Source organism: Hyperolius riggenbachi, chromosome 2, assembly GCF_040937935.1.
Source record: "Hyperolius riggenbachi isolate aHypRig1 chromosome 2, aHypRig1.pri, whole genome shotgun sequence".
NCBI lineage: Eukaryota > Metazoa > Chordata > Amphibia > Anura > Hyperoliidae > Hyperolius > Hyperolius riggenbachi.
This window is the reverse complement of record NC_090647.1, coordinates 434897549-434912154: the sequence shown is the minus strand read 5'-3', so window position 1 is coordinate 434912154 and position 14606 is coordinate 434897549. Positions and strand designations below refer to the sequence as shown.

The 14606-nt window shown below is 51.5% G+C and overlaps 1 protein-coding gene across 2 annotated transcripts in view; it reads left to right on the top strand.

The window, feature by feature from the left end:
- Positions 1-14606, top strand: part of IL1RAPL1 (interleukin 1 receptor accessory protein like 1) — a 1893014-nt gene that overhangs the window by 86859 nt on the left and 1791549 nt on the right. The window contains exon 3 of one of the 2 annotated variants that reach the window (XM_068265642.1): positions 14139-14391. The gene's annotated coding sequence lies outside the window, so the exon portion shown is untranslated. Of the gene's footprint in view, positions 1-13490; positions 14392-14606 lie in introns of those variants that run through there. The other variant, XM_068265641.1, reaches the window with a different exon arrangement.

The following is a 14606-nucleotide window of genomic DNA, read 5'->3' as shown; positions in this document are numbered from 1 at the left end:
GACGCGGCGGGAGGAGGCCCTAGAGCTGCTTAGCTGCAATCGCGTCTATGCGGACTGCACAGCCACAGCAATCTGTGGCAGCCATATTGAAGGGGGAATGAGAACCCGACCCGTTCGGAGGGGTCGGGACCCGACCGGGCCGGTATTACTGCGGAAGCCATGACGGAATGAATGGGAGGGCGCATGGCGTCCTCCATGGGTCTGGGTTATGAAAAGGTATTTAACTTTTTTCACATTTGTGGCCTCGGAAGTCCTTTAAAAAAAAAATATTATTTTTATGTGCTGAGAGTGGGAAATCTGAAAAAAATGACGTTGGGTCCCCCCTCCCGAGCCTCTGTAACCCCTTGTCCCCCATTCAGGCTGGGATAGCTAGAATGCGGAGCCCCGGCCGACTGGGGCTTCGGACCCTGAGCTGTACCAGCCCACATGGTCCATGGTATGGGGGGCTCCGGGGGGAGGGGCGACCAAGCCTTCCCCTCCCCCCGGAGCCCTTGTCCAATCCATGTCCAATTCCCCACCTCCGGTGCCCCAGTAGGAGGTGGGGGCAATGACACCCTGGGGGGGTTCATGGTGGCGTCTGGGAGTCCCCTTTAAGAATGGGACCCCAGATGCCCACCCCCCCTCCCGGGAGAAATGAGTGGAGGGGTACAAAGTACCCCTTACCCATTTCCACAAAGGGTTAAATGAAATAAAAACACAACCATGAGAAAAGTATTTTATTATTCTAAATTAACCATAAATACTTACCTGTACCTTTAAAAAAAATTCCCACGCCAATATCCTCGGTAAACGATCCAATGAATACAGTATCCTCTTGCAATCATCTTGCGATTTTTAATTAACTTGATTGAAGATCTCCGATGCCCCCCACATAGCATAGAGTGCGTCCTTTGGGACGCATAGCTGCTGGCTCCTACTGTCTCTCCCCATTTCCTCACCTGTCACCATCACCTAGCCTGGCACCCGGTGCGCAGGCATGTACACGCACCAGAAAAATTATTATAGCGGCCACTGCTAGCAGCGGCCTAAAAAACTCAGGAATCCGCCTGGAGTCCTGGACCTTCTTGGTGGTGGCGGAGCAGGCAGTCAAGCGGTAGTGGTACCTTTATTGCATTGTGCTGTGACATCACCCTTAAACGCATTGTAAAGCATAGTTGCCAGCTTGTTCTGCATGTGCTGCATCCTTTCCGCCTTCTTGTGAGTTGGTAACATGTCCGCCACTTTGTGCCTATACTGAGGGTCTAGTAGCGTTGCCACCCAGTACAGCTCATTCCCCTTGAGTTTTTTTATATGGGGGTCCCTCAACAGGCTGGACACCATGAAAGATGACATCTGCACAAAGTTGGATGCAGACATACTATCCATCTCCTCTTGCTCTTCCTCAGTGACATCAGGTAAGTCCTCCTCCTCACCCCAGCCACGAACAATACTACAGGAACATTGAGCAGCACAAGCCCCCTGCAACGCCTGCTGCGGTTGTTCTTCTGCCGCCGCATTCCTCCTCCTCCTCCAAAGAAACACCTTCCTCATCATCCAAGTCTGACTCCTCTTCCTCCTCCTCCCCCCTCTGTGCTGCCGCAGGTGTTGAGGAAACATCTGGCTCTGCTGAAAATTGCTCCCACAACTGTTCCTCCTGTAACTGTTCCTCTTCATGCTCCTCCACAGCTTGATCCACCACTCTACGCACGGCATGCTCCAGGAAGTAAGCGTACGGGATCAAGTCGCTGATGGTGCCTTCACTGCGACTCACCAGTTTGGTCACCTCCTCAAACGGCCGCATGAGCCTGCATGCATTTCGCATCAGTGTCCAGTGGTTGGGCCAGAACATCCCCATCTCCCCAGATTGTGTCCTTCTACTGACATTGTAGAGGTACTGGGTAACGGCTTTCTTCTATTCTAGCAGGCAAGAGAACATAAGGAGGGTCGAATTCCAGCGAGTCGGGCTATCGCAAATGAGGCGTCTCACCACCGACTTGTTTCTTTGCTGAATCTCGGCAAAGTGTGCCATGGCTGTGTAAGACTGCCTGAAATGCCCACACAACTTCCTGGCCTGTTTCAGGACGTCCTCTAAGCCTGGGTACATTGACACAAATCTTCGAATGACTAGATTCAGCACATGTGCCATGCAGGGTACATGTGTCAGCTTTCCCAAATTCAACGCGGAAATGAGATTGCTGCCGTTGTCACACACCACGTTGCCGATCTCCAGCTGGTGCGGGGTCAGCCACTGATCCACCTGTTTGTTAAGAGCAGCCAGGAGAGCTGGTCCAGTTTGACTCTCCGCTTTGAGGCAAGACATGTCCAAGATGGCGTGACACCGTCGTACCTGGCATGTAGCATAGGCCCTGGGGAGCCGAGGCTGTGTAGCTGGAGAGGAGATCACAGCACCACTAGAGTTGAACTGCCACTCAGTCAAGGAGGAGGAGGATGACGACAGCGAAGAGAATGTAGCAGGAGGAGAGGAGGTGGCAGGAGGCCTGCCTGCAAGCCGTGGAGGTGTCACAAGTTGGTCCGCTGCACAGCCACGTACTCCCTGCTTTCCATCGGTCACCAGGTTGCCCCAATAGGCTGTGTAAGTAATGTATCTGCCCTCACCATGCTTGGCAGACCAGGCATCCATGGTCAGGTGGACCCTTGACCCAACGCTGTGTGCCAGAAATGACACCACTTGCCTTTCAACTTCACGGTACAGTTTGGGTATCGCCTTTTTAGAGAAATAATTGCGGCAGGGCATCTTCCACTGCGGTGTCCCAATGGCCACAAATGTACGGAAGGCCTCAGAGTCCACCAGCTGGTATGGTAACAGCTGGCGAGCTAACCGTTCAGCCAAGCCAGCTGTCAGACGCCTGGCAAGGGGATGGCTGGCAGAAATTGGCTTCTTCCGCTCAAAGGTTTCCTTCACAGACACCTGGCTGCTGTGGGCAGAGGAGCAGGAACCGCTCAAGGTCAGAGGTGGAGTGGAGGAGGGTGGCTGTGAAGGTGCAAGGGAGAAAGCGGCTGAAGATGATGCACCTGAAGGAGGAAGAATAGAAGGAGGGTGTCTTTTCTTTTGTGTGCTGCTTTTGCTCAGGTGCTCTTCCCATTGCAGTTTGTGCCTTTTCTCCATGTGCCTTCATAAGGCACTTGTCCCTGTGTCAATTTTTGGAGGCAGAGAGAACAGATGGCATTGTTCCGATCTGAGGCAGACACATTAAAACATTTCCAAACCGCTGAGCCCCCCCTGGGGTGATGGCACGTCAGCAGCTGACATTGAAGGGCATGTTGTCTGGCTGTACATAGGTGGCGATACATGGCGCCGGACACTGCCACCAGCTGTTTCTGGTGATGAGCTTGCCCTGCTTCTTTCAGGAATTCATCTCCTCTTACTCCTCTCTGACTCCCCCTCTGAACTGTCCCTCTGTTCATCTCCTGTATTGGGAACATACGTGGGATCCGTATCATCGTCATCATCTTAATCATCCTGCCCAGCTTCGCTTGCCTCAGACACCTCCAAAACTGCACCAATAGCGGGTACTTCATCATCCCCCTCCACGTTACGTCCATAGTGTCGCCTAACTCAGACATATGAGGTGGTGTAACTTGCTTAGCGCCTTCATCTGGTTGTAACAATAATGGCTGTGCATCAGTGATTTCCCCACCAAATAACTCCTGCGAACAGTCAAATGTAGTGGATGTGGTACTTGGAGTAGCGCTGGTGGCTGCGGAAGATGAGGTGTTCTGTGTTAAATAGTCAACCACGCCCTGACAATCTTGGGAGTTGATGGGACGTGCCTTCTTCTGAGCACTGTACTTTGGTCCAGGGCCGCACAAAATCACATCACCACGACCTCGCACAGACCTGCAGGGTGGCATTCCTCTGGGTCTGCTTCTACCTCTGCCTCTACCTGTTTTGTCTGTTTTGTCCATATTGGGGGGATGGAGTGAAAGGTATGCACTGACTTGAGTAATACAATGTGCAGTCACACAGGTGCAGTTAACAGGTATGCACAGAGTGGTATATCACTGCGTGCGCTCACGTAGGCGAGTGGGTGCACTGAAGTGAACAACAGGTAATAGTAGGTACATGCAGTGGGTATTACAATGTGCACCTGTCACACACAGACAGGTACCGGTCAGGCACAGTGACACTGCGTGCGCTCACATAGCAGGGTGGGTGCACAGTGAACAACAAGTAGGTATATACAGTTGGTATTACAATGTGCACCTGTCACACGCAGACAGGTACCGGACAGGCACAGTGACACTGCGTGCACTCACGTAGGTGGGTGGGTGCACAGTGAACAGCAGGTTGGTATATGCAGTGGGTATTACAATGTGCACCTGTCACACACAGACAGATACCGGACAGGCACAGTGACACTGTGTGTGTGCTCACGTAGGTGGGTGGGTGCACAGTGAACAACAGGTAGGTATATGCAGTGGGTATTACAATGTGCACCTGTCACACACAGACAGGTACCGGACAGGCACAGTGACACTGCGTGCACTCACGTAGGTGAGTGGGTGCACAGTGAACAACAGGTAGGTATATGCAGTGAGTATTACAATGTGCACCTGTCACACACAGACAGGTACCGGACAGGCACAGTGACACTGTGTGTGCGCTCACGTAGGTGGGTGGGTGCACAGTGAACAACAGGTAGGTATATGCAGTGGGTATTGCAATGTGCACCAGTCACACTCAGACAGGTACCGGACAGGCACAGTGACACTGCGTGCGCTCACGTAGGTGGGTGGGTGCACAGTGAACAACAGGTAGGTATATGCAGTGGGTATTACAATGTGCACCTGTCACACTCAGACAGGTACCGGACAGCAGGGCTGCTCATCAGGATTCCGGATATCCAGGTAACCCGGATATCCAAACTTTTTTACGCTATCCGACTGGATTCGGATTCCGGATACCTGGGCCAAAATCCGGATAGCAAACCGCGGATATTTGGTCGCATACCCGAATATCCGCGGATACCGGTCCGATATCCGAATCCGGCTACTGTTACCATGGAGATGACGTCCATGATGTCACTGAGCCAATCAGAGGGCTCCCAGCCTAAGCCCAAGCAACCAATCACAGAGGGGAACCTTGGCCAGTCCCTCCTGTATATGAATAGGGGGGCCATGATGAGAATCTTGTCCTTGCTGTGACTGCCACCGAGAGACAACTCCAGTGTGTTTGGCTCAGGGCCGGATTTAGGCCTAGGCCACCTAGGCCATGGCCTAGGGCACCACAGGAGCAAGGGCAACAAAGCAGCAAACTAAACTGGTGCACTATTTTCAAGACTGCAAATGCTGCAATGCAGGGAGATCAAGTGAGCGCCTAATCTCCCTGCTGCCAGCCACCTTTGCAGCAGCCACCTTGCTCTCTGTGCACGTTGGCGTTGTGGCGTGCGGCTACGGACTTGGGCAGCATTGGAGACGGAGGGGAAGAGGAAGGTTCTGCACTGGAGATGAGCAGAGAAGTGAGTGACACTGATGGCTGCTGCTGTGTGGAGGCAAGCTGTACTGAAAGGGGGGAGTGGGAAAGGGAGGGATTAAGCGAGTCATCTGGCTACCTAAACTAGAGGGGGAGTGGAAGGGGTTATCAGGCTACCTATACTAGAGGGAAAGAGGGGACGGGTCATTTGGCTACCTATACTGGAGGGGGGTCCTAAGGCTATCTATACTAGAGGGAAGGATGGAGGGGTCATCTGGCTACCTATACTGGAGGGAAGGGGGAGGGGTCATCTGGCTATCTATACTAGAGGGAAGGATAGAGGAGTCATCTGGCTACCTATCCTGGAGGGAAGGGGGAGGGGTCATCTCGCTACCTATACTGGAGGGAAGGGGGAGGGGTCATCTCGCTACCTATACTGAATAGAGTTAGGCCAAACCTCCGATTTTAGGTTCGCGAACTTCCGCGGAACGTTCGGTTCGCGGAAAAGTTCGCGAACCGCAATAGACTTCAATGGGGAGGCGAACTTTGGAAAAAAAAAATTCTGCTGGCCACAAAAGTGATGGAGAAGATGTTTCAAGGGGTCTAACACCTGGAGGGGGGCATGGCGGAGTGGGATACACGCCAAAAGTCCCCGGGAAAAATCTGTATTTGACGCAAAGCAGCGTTTTAAGGGCAGAAATCACATTGAATGCTAAATGACAGGCCTAAAGTGCTTTAAAACATCTTGCATGTGTATACATCAATCAGGTAGTGTAATTAAGGTACTGCTTCACACTGAACACAACAGGTATGCAGTGGTGGGTTCACTGAACAGGTATGCAGTGGTGGGTTCACAGAACAGGTATGCAGTGGTGGGTTCACAGAACAGGTATGCAGTGGCAGGTTCACTGAACAGGTATGCAGTGGTGGGTTCACTGAACAGGTATGCAGTGGTGGGTTCACTGAACAGGTATGCAGTGGTGGGTTCACAGTACAGGTATGCAGTGGTGGGTTCACAGTACAGGTATGCAGTGGTGGGTTCACAGAACAGGTATGCAGCTAGGAACAAGCTAAGCCTAACTAATCTTTCCCTATGAGAGACAGTGTGCAGCAGCTCGCCCTACTCTCACTAATGCAGGCACACGAGTGACCGTAATGGCCGCCGCTGCCTGCCTTATATAAGGGGGTGGGGCTCCAGGGACTAGTGTAGCCTAATTGGATACACTGGGCCTGCTGACTGTGATGTAGAGGGTCAAAGTTGACCCTCCATGGTGCATTATGGGGCAAACCGAACTTCCGCAAACGTTCGCCTGCGGGATGCGAACGCGAACCACGGAAGTTCGCATGGAACCGTTCGCAGGCGAACCGTTCGGCCCAACTCTAATACTGAAGGGGGGCGGCTGGTGAAATTGGCCTTGGGCGGTAGAGTAGAGTACAAATCTGGCCCTGGTTTGGCTAAAGCAAGTGCATTAACTCAGTGATAAACCCAGCGTTTTTACACATAAACACCTTCAATACACTACTGTTATATTGTGTTGTAGTTAGCTAGTCTGTATAATTTGTTAGTGTCAGTCAGTCAGACTTTGAGCTGTAGCAGCTGCCTGCTAGTTTGGTCCTGTGTCTGTTTCTGTGTGTGCTGTACACAGTCTAGACCTCCTGCTGCTGGCTGGCCTGCTATTAGCCTTAGCTAGCTAGTAGTACAGTATAGGTAGGTAGGATTACTGTGTTATATTGTGTAGTTAGTGCAGTGCTATAGTTGTTAGAGAGTCAGAGTAGTACTGTGTTAGCTACTACAGATTATTGCAGTGCTGCTGTGCTGCTGACTGAGCAGTGAGCAGTGTCAGTGTGTCTTGTTGTACTCTACTCTGCTGTCTGTCACTCCGTGCTGATTCACAGTCCAAGTTTGCTAATAAAGTACAAGTACCCCACACATTATCTGTGACATCAACACATATCTTGTACTATGTCTGGCACTGGCAGCCGGGGGAGGGGCAGCAAGGCCAAGAGGAGAAGGAGCAACATTGCGGCCTCCGTCAGCAGTTCTGCCGCATCAGTCTCCATTCCACCGCTACCCACTGGCCATCCAGCTGTTAGGGGGAGTCATGCTGCAGAGACGCAGCAGCGTGTAGCGGCCATTTTCAAGCAGGGTCAGCGGCGCAAATTGGAGGAGAAAGACGCCGTGCCTGTGATGCAGCTGATGGTGGATGACAAGCAGGCCACCACCAGCCCTACAAAAAACATTCTGGATGCAATGGGCTTTGTGGAAGAGTCTGAGATGGTGACAGTAATTGTTGGGGGGGAGTCCATCGTCCATGATGTGTCAGCAGAAGAGGAGTTTGGGGCGGGTTCATCATCCCAGCAGTTGTTTGAGGAGGGGGTGTTTGATGTTGATGATGACGAGATGAAGGACCTGGACTACCATACACAGGAGGGGGATGTCAGCTCTGGCTGATGAGGAGGATGATTCAGTGGTTCTGGCACGGAGGATCAGCATTGCAGGGATTGGCAGGAGCAGCAGTGGGCATGGAATACATGACCCACAGCCTGCTGCTCCATCTGCCACTACTACCACCAGCCGCACCACTCAACCCCAGGCCCCAACCACCACTGGGAGAAAAGCAGCAGCAGCATCCCATTCTGAGCGACGTAAGGGCAAACTGCAATCCCCAACATGGCAGTTTTTTCATCTGCCCTCACTTGATAGTAAGTTTGTAACTTGTAATGTGTGCCATGTAAAGATGAGAAGAGGGTCTAACTAACCCCTCCAATTTTGGCACCTCCAGCTTCATCAACCATCTGGCCAATAAACACCGAACAAAGCACAAGGAATTCAAGAGGCTGAAGGGAGCTGGCACAGGCCCTTGCAGTGGTCAGAGCACCATAACCCACTTTGCCACTCCTGCCGACACTGAAGCCTGTTCAGGCAGCCAGTCCTCCTCAGTGGTCTCCTCTGCTCCCTCCTCGGCTTCCTGTGCAAGCCAAAAATGCCACCACCACCACCAGACCCTGCTGAGTGACTCATTTGTGGTCAGGGCTCAGCCTCCCGGCAGCCGTCGCATACGCCAGCTGAACGGCTTGCTTACACGGGCCATGTCCTCCCAGCTCCTAGCGTACTCGTTTGTGCAGGAGGGGAGCCAGATGCGTGTGCTCCTGCAGTGCGCAGCGCTGGATTGGCCAATCCCCAGCTGGCAGTACTTCGCACACACGGCCATCCCAGCACTGCACCGGTTTGTGAAGGCCAACGTGGAGCATGGGCTGAATCATGCGGTAGGTTAGCGGGTCCATGTGACCATGGACTCCTGGAGCAGCAGGTTCGGGACAGGCCGCTATCTGTCCTTCACGGCGCACTGGGTCAGTTTGGTGGAAGGGGGTGAGGAGGGGACAGCAGCATCATCACCCCAGTGTCTGGTGCCACCCCGCAGCACGGTCAGGGGAAGTGCAGCAGGTTCCAACTCTGATCCGGTTCCATCCTCCACCTCAGCAGCAGCGTGAAGACTGCCAATCGCTGCTGCAGATGGTCACCCTGGGGAAGAATAGACTGTCGGCAGACGACATCCTGGCCAAGCTCCGAGAGCAGGAGAGGAGTTGGCTTACCCCTAGAGGCCTGAAAGTCAGAAAGGTGGTGGCCGTCAATGGGGCAAACCTGGTTGCCGCCATCCACCGGGGAAACCTCACCCACATCCCCTGTCTGGCCCACATCCTGAACCTGGTGGTGCAGAAATTCCTGCGCACCTACCAGGGGATGGACACTCTTTTGGCAGCGGCAAGGAAAACCGTGGGTCATTTTCACCGCTCGGGTGGTGCCACAGCATCCCTGGAAGCCATGCAGCTGTAGCTAAACCTCCCACGGCACCGGCTCATCATAGACGTTCCAACACGCTGGAACTCCACCCTGGCAATGTTGGAACATCTGGTTGAACAGAGGCAGGCTGTCAACCGCTACCTGGCCAAAGCCGCCATGGAGGCCAACTTGTCCGGGACCAGCACCGCCCACCTCCCGGACATCATCCGCCCTGCAGAGTGGGGAAAAATGCAAGTGGGTGGGCTTGGTGCTGGCACCCTTCCTGGAGGCCACCAACATGGTCATCCAGGACCATGCGTCGCTGTGTGAGTGGGTGACCATGGTGTGCATGCTGGACAAGGCCCTCGATGCTCTGCTGGAAGTGGGAGAGGCAGCCTTGATCCAGCAGGAGCAGCAGCAGCAACCTTCACAGTCCACCTCTGTGCGGCAGGACATTTTAAGGACTTGGAGGAGTTGGAGGTCCCTGACCTTGAAGAGGAGGGGGCACAGCGGAGTGCAGCTGAAGTGGTGTGGGGGTGGAGAGAGGAGGAGGAGGAGCAGGAATCAGAGGAGGAGGACAGCACTGGGGGTAATGAAGACAAGTATGTGTCAGCAGAGATGGCAGCCCTCTTCCCCATGGCAGCGCACATGCTGAAGTGCCTGCGCAAAGACCCAAAGGTGAAGCAGATGCGTGCTCGGGAGGACATCTGGATCACCCTGATGCTGGACCCACGGCTGAAGGGGAAGCTGGCTCAGTTCCTGCCTGTAGGAGGAGACCCTGTGCGCCAAATGAGGGACTTGCAGCAGATTCTGGTTCGGCGCTTGGAGGAAGCCTTCCCCCAGACTCCTAACCCCCTGCTGTCACAGTCCAGCCAGCACAGTAGCAGGTGCCTGCATCCAGCAGCAGCAGATGCCCAACAAACCTGCTGTCTCTGACAAAGGTGCTCTACACCACGCCAGTACTGCTGCCGACTGAGGAGGTGCCTACAGCAGCATCCGGCTATCAAAGCCAGAACCAGCACCTGACCCGGATGGTGGCCTACTACATGGGGTCGTACAGCGGTCTTAACACCAACACCCCTGTGGACCCCTTGGATTACTGGGTCAAGCACCTGGATATCTGAAACGAGCTGGCGCAGTACGCCCTGAAAGTGCTGTCCTGCCCGCCTTCTAGCGTGCTGTCAGAAAGGTGCTTCAGTGCGGCCAGTGGCATGGTCACCGAGAAGCACTCTTGTCTGTCCCCCCGAGTCTGTGGACAGACTGACTTTTAAAAATGAACCAGGCTTGGGTGGTTGGTGAGTTCCTGGCCCCTGTTGTTGGCAAGAGGGGGAAATGAAGTGGCTGAGTAGGAATTACTATGCCACCACAACCTCCTGGCTCCATCTTCATTAAGCCAGGTTCAAATTTTTTTTACAGCCGTGTACCAACACTAAGTGCCATAGCAATTCTCTGAACACAATAGCTGTGTAATTTTTTTGGAGGTGTCTGTGCTGTCCAAGTTGTGGGGAGGCCCCAACTGCAGCAGTACGACTGCTTCCTGGAACCTAGTCCTGATGTTAATTGACAGCCATTTTTTTGGGGGGGGGGATTTTAAAGGAGTCATCAGAGAAAACAATGTAAAACGGGTGCTACTTACCGGGGGCTTCCTCCAGCCCCAAGCTCCCAGCATGTCCCTCGCCGCAGCTCTGCCCACAGCCGTTCGCCGAAGCTCCGTCCCGGTCCCCGGCAATGACGTCAGAGCGACCTCCAGGTCGCTCTGTACTGCACCTGCGCAAGCTGATGACTCCTTTAAGTCCCCACATCATCAATTAGTGTTCCCCTTTACAAAATAATGATGCTACATGCCTCATATACCCTAAAAAGTTTTACCTGTGCCATGGTACTACCAACACTAGGTGCCATAGCGATTCTATGAACACAATAGCTGTGTAATTTTTTTGGAGGTGTCTGTGCTGTCCAAGTTGTGGGGAGGTCCCAACTGTGGCAGTACGACCACTTCCTGGAACCTCTCCTTTTGTAATGTTTTACCTGTGCCGTGGTACCAACACTGGGTGCCATAGCGATTCTCTGAACACAATAGCTGTGTAATTTTTTTGGAGGTGTCTGTGCTGTCCAAGTTGTGGGGAGGCCCCAACTGCAGCAGTACGACTGCTTCCTGGAACCTAGTCCTGATGTTAATTGACAGCCATTTTTTTTTTGGGGGGGGGGGGGGGATTTAAAAAAAAGGGGTATCCGAGCAGGTGGGTGGGTGCACAGTGAACAACAGGTAGGTATATGCAGTGGGTATTACAATGTGCACCTGTCACACACAGACAGGTTCTGGACAGGCACAATGACACTGCATGCGCTCACATAGGTGGGTGGGTGCACAGTGAACAACAGGTAGGTATATGCAGTGGGTATTACAATGTGCACTTGTCACACACAGACAGGTACCGGACAGGCACAGTGACTCTGCGTGCACTCAAGTAGGTGGGTGGGTGCACAGTGAACAACAGGTAGGTATATGCAGTGGGTATTACAACGTGCACCTGTCCCACATACAGGTACCGGACAGGCGGATGGTCATAGTCAGCCAACTTCGCTACGCTGGAACTACGCGTAGTTCTATGCAATTACGTTTCGCAAACTACTGTTTCAAAATCAGAAACTTCGCTACGTTTGCATTTCGTAGACTATGTGTTAAAATACGGAAGCTTCGCGTAGTGCAAAGCGTAGTGTATGCGGACGCTTATGCCCTTATGCGGAAAAATGTCCACAATAATCCGCTAAATATGCGCATGGGTGAACCAATATATGCGTACATTCCACCTTCCAATGCGGAATTGTATTAGTATAGAAGGGCAATACTATTTCTGCGCATGCGCAATGATCCCTATAGACGCAGTTACCGCACACGTAGTTGACTTCGCAATACATACGTCAACTATGCGTAGCGGGCGAAGCTTCGAATGGCGGTACTATGACTACGCGGAAATACGCACACAATGTTTTTAAACTCCATCTATGAACTACGATGCGTAGTTGCGGACTACGACATGTAGATTCGCACTGGCGTAGTTTACGAGCAACCCTGACAGCGACACTGCGTGCGCTCACGTAGGTGGGTGGGTGCACAGTGAACAACAGGTAGGTATATGCAGTGGGTATTACAATGTGTGCACCTGTCACACACACAGGTAGTAGTCACTGAATGTGCTGGCCTGGCAGTGGCCTGGGATTACCAAGGCTGTCTATGCAACACAAGTGTCAGTGGGGGACACAGAAAAAAAAATAGATCACAAGAACAAGATTAGCTCTCAAAAAAGCTATTGTGGGGTGCTTTTTTAGCAATAAGAATGATCAAGGAGCAAGCTAAGAAGCCTACAAGAGTCTTACTAAGCTTTCCCTATGAGAGTCTGCAGCAGCTACCCCTTCAATGATTACTGCAGGCACACGAGTGAGTAAAAAGCCTGACGTTGTCTGCCTTTTATAAGGATGGGGGGGGGGGGGGGGGCTCCAGGAGGGAGTGTAGCCAAATTGGTTACAATGTGCCTGCTGACTGTGATGTAGAGGGTCAAAGTTGACCCTCATGATGCAATATGGGGGCAAACCGAACTTCCGGAAAAGTTTGCGGTTCTCTGCAATCGCGAACCCCGGAAGTTCGCCTGGAACCATTCGCCAGCAAACCGTTCTGGCCATCTCTAGTGTGGATAGATGGATAGATAGATAAATAGATAGATAGATAGATAGGTAGGTAGATAGATAGATAGATAGATAGATAGATAGATAGATAGATAGATAGATAGATAGATATAACTGAGTGGAAAGGAGGCAGATGCTTCCACACATCTTAGTTTGAACAAAGATGGGGATTCCATAGCAACGTTGCAGCTTGAATTTGTGTGACAAATATCAGGTGCTGAAAACTGCTCAAAAAACAGCTGCAATCATAAACATTATAAACGCACAACTTGCTCCTGAACATCCACTTCTAAAGTTGTGTCTGTAGCAACTGTCAGTAAAATAAATAAGACAATACATAAAAGATAAAAATGCAGCCTAGCAGCACAATGAATGCACTTGCTGGCACTGCTACGACACAGAGCAGAAGCCACAGAAGCTAATCTATAACACTTTTCTTCATTCCTTCTAAGGGTTTCCTGTTTTAATTCTGCCTACTAAACTGGAGGGAGGAAAAGCTGGAGCCGAGGATTGGCTAGGACTGAAATATCCATTGGGTGGCAGTAACAGTATCTTTTTTATGACTTGCAGTTGCAGCAGGCTCGGGAATGCATTCAATCAAATGAGATCTTATTGAAACACTGGATTCATTTATGCATTGCAGTTTCTCCTCTTTTTTTTCTGTCTATCTCTGTCTCTCTATTGCCTCCCTCTCTGCCTTCCCCTCTCTCCTCTCTGGTCCCTCGTTTTCTGGATGCTGGCTGTTGATCAAGTTTCCTGCTTCTATGGTGTGTGCACTTGTCCTCTCTATTGGAGATTAGCATCATTCGGGAGCTAACAGACAACTGATTTTAATCCCTTCCTCCTGTTTTACCACCTTCTTCTTCATCATCATCTTCATTTGGGAGTGCTAGGACCCAGGAGACAACCTTTCAAGCAGCAGGAGTTCTTTCACATAGCGGTACAGTGGAAGGAAAACCCCATTGGATCTGTTATTGCAGGATACTTGTGAAATACATATACATTGCTTCTTCTTTTTTTCCCCTTTGCTGCATCTTCCTGAATATGGAGAGATCTATGTATAGAGGAGCTTTGCTGTGAAAGGCTGCAGGCGCAGTGAAGATCTTTTTTTCCCCCTTCTTCTTCTCTCCCTGTTGATAAGAGACTTCTGTGGCTCTGCTTTCTATCTCTCCCTCTTTTTTTACAATACTAGTTATTTTTGATGCCTTTGGTTCACACCTGGATTGGATCTTCTCACTGAACCTATCTGGTTACTTTCAGAGCTGGAGCATCCTGCAGGTCTTGAGCAACATCCTCCGTCTAGATGGAATTATCCTACATGGTGGTGAAGTTGGCACTCGTGAATGGGGATCCTTTTACCGATTGCTAGCAGCAGCAGAAATCTATAGGTTTTTTTTCCACGTTCACCTCCGAGGGAATTAAAGGCAGGATCTGCTGAGTAAGCATTTGTGATGACCAATTATCACCTTGCTGACTGATCCCAGCAGCAGAATCTTTTGGAAGATCGTCGTGGGTAAGATTTCCTTTTTCTGTCTCTAGAAAAAAAAAAAAAAAAGCATGCAGTGGTCTAACTACTGAAACTTGGGTGCTTGAGAGGAAGAGGGGACTCCCTGATTGCTGCAGAGCCTTGAATGTATTGGAAGAGATTGGGAAATCGACAGCTGCAGATAACATTTGATCATGTCTGGTGTGACCAGAGGGCACATAGCCTTATACTGTCATGCATCA